This window comes from Gracilinanus agilis, chromosome 2, assembly GCF_016433145.1.
Source record: "Gracilinanus agilis isolate LMUSP501 chromosome 2, AgileGrace, whole genome shotgun sequence".
Lineage (NCBI taxonomy): Eukaryota > Metazoa > Chordata > Mammalia > Didelphimorphia > Didelphidae > Gracilinanus > Gracilinanus agilis.
In genome coordinates, this window is record NC_058131.1 from 335,160,712 (window position 1) to 335,163,539 (window position 2,828).

Here is a 2,828-nt window from a genome sequence, read left to right on the forward strand (position 1 = left end):
CTCCTTAGGAGATCATTGGTACAAGTTATCCTCATTTTACAAAGGAAACAGGCTCAGGGAATGAGGTGATAGATCTAGTATAACAGTAAGAGTTGAGAGTCTGGTTGTGTGTGTAGGTCTCTAACTCCAAACCCAGTGGTCTTTTCCCTATACCACATTACCACCATCCTACTTATAAAAAGCAGATGTGCTTTTCTTTTGGGAAGGATACCTAATCTAGAGATCTGGCCAGGTCATTCCCTTACTCAAAAACAAATGGCCCTTTGTGGCTGCCTGACCCTGGCTCCAAGAAGGAGGCAAAAGATTTCCTTGATGGAGACTGGTACAGGGCCACCAACAATAATAAACCCAAGCAGGGCTCTGCAAACTTGACTTTGAATTTCAGATTTCCAACTTCAGGCTTTCTCTTTCTTGCTCTGCCACCAAAGGCTTAGGCTGAGGTCAGCCACAGGCTCTGAGCTAGAAGGGAATCCAAAAGTCATCAAGCACAAACTACAATGAACAAGAAGGTCCTCTACCCTACAACCCCTGGCAAGTAGTCACCCAGCCTCTGCTTGACATCCGTCTGTAAGGAGGCACCCACTACCTCCAAAAGCATCTTCTTCAGACCTTGAGTTCAGGGCCCTTCTCTAGCCCAGCAATCCTCTCCTGGATACCCTCCAGCTTGCCAATGTTCTTTCTAAAATGACACCTAGATGTATATGTAACAGACTGAGATCATATTTGTAAAAAGCACTTAGCATGGGCACCTGGTATGTACATCATAAGCACTTAAATGTTTATTCTCTTCCCTCCCCTCCCACAAATAGTTCATATGTGGTTTGACCAGTGTAGAGGGCAGAGAGACTCGGTGATTTAACTCTAAACTCTATGCCTCCTAAAGAAGCCTAAGATTTCACATTTCTCCATCTTGTCCATGAGAGTAATATAAGACTGTTAAGTGTTTTCCCAAAAATCTTCAGTAAACTGTATCTGTGACAATCCTCAGCTGTTAGTAGTCTAGTCTGTGAGAGACTAGCCTTTTGTCATTCAGTCATATCCAACTCTTTATGATCCCATTGTGGGGTTTACTTGGTAAAGGGACTGAAGTAGTTTGCCATTTCCTTCTTTAGTGGACCAAGGCAAACAGGTTAAGTGACTTGCTCAGGGACACATAGCTAATAAGTATCTTTAGACTAGATATGAATTCAGGTCTTCTTGACTCGGCCTGCTGCTCTATCCACCGAGTCACCTCACTACCATACTAGGAGCTAAATCCATTCCAGTTCCTGAAAAAATTTATTCTCTGGTGTGAAGTAAATAAGCTTTTCTGTCACTTCCCTCCTGGATGGTCAGGGGTGGTTGGACTGGAAACCCTTTGCAAAGCTTCTAGCTCTGAAAGTCCATGACATTTCCATTATGTCATAAACTGTTCATCTTTCAAGAGAAGAAGGAAAAAAAGAATAAAGGTTGCCTTGACATTGTCTGGAGGTGCAAATCAGAACCATTTGAGGATCTAAAGAAGACTGGATTGGATTCAGAAGGCCTGGATTCAAATCCTAACTTTGCAAGTACCTTGAGTAAGACATTTAAGATAAAATTAACTTCTCTTGCTCCTTTCTAGCTCTAAATCCTAAATCTTTGCATAGAAACAATCAATCAACCAGCAATTGTTAAGCACTTACAATGTGCCAGGCACTGTGCTAAGTTCTGGAAATATCAAAGAAAGATAAAAAAAAAAAAAAACAGTCCCAACTCTATAAAGAGCTCGTGGTCTAATGGAGGAGATGACAACAACTAAAACGCTATGTACTATATACTAACTATACAGAATAAAGTGGGGATAGTCTCAGAAGAAAGGCGCGATGATTAAGGAATGCTGGGAAAGGCTTCCTGCAGAAAATGGTACTTTAGTTCTGAGACTTAAAAGAAGCCAGGGAAGTTAGGGGGGCAGAGATGAAAAGGAAAGGTATTGTAGATATAATGGGACAGCCAATGAAAATGCTATTACTTGGAAGTTGGAGTTCAAGAAATAGCCAACAGACCAGGATCCCAGTGTGTGTGTAAGACTGGAGGAGCCAGGTTGTAAAAGACTTTTAAAAGCCAGAGGACTTTATATTTGACCCTAGAGGTAATCAGAAGCCACTGGAGTTTACTAAATAAAGGGCTGAGTTTTAGGAAGATCAGTTTGGCAGCATGGTGGAGAGAGAACAGAGCCAGAGATCAATCCGCAGGATATTACAGTAGTTCAGATGGGAAGTGAAAGAGCCCGCACCAAGAGAGTGGCAGTGGCAGAGGAAAGAAGCAAGGATGTACAGGAGACGTTAACAGATTCGAAATTATAGGACTTGGAAAGCAGATTGGATATGAGTGGTAAGAGAGTTCAGAGTCTAGGATGCTACCTAGGCTGGAGCTGGTACCCTTGTCGGTAATAGGGAAGTTAGAAAGAAGAGAGTATGCGGTAAAAAATGAGTTCCATTTTGGACATATTGAGTTTAAGATTCCCGTTGGACATCCACTTCAAGATGTCTGAAAATCAGCTAGAGATGCAAAACTGGAGATCAGGAGAGAGGTTAGAGACTAGGAAGTAGACTCCAAACCATGAGAGCTGAAAAGCCCCCCCAGTTGGGTCTCCATTTGATGGTGCTTTTTCAATTTTGTGGTTGGGATTCTGACTCCACTACTGAGTAATTGTGTGACCCTGGGCAACTTGATATGATGATGACTGACATTAACATAGTGCCTTAGGGTTTATATATACCTTATGGACATTTTTGCATTTGAACCATTGGACCCTGTGAGATGGCATTACAAGTAGCCCTATTTACAGGGAAGGAAACTAAGGTTCA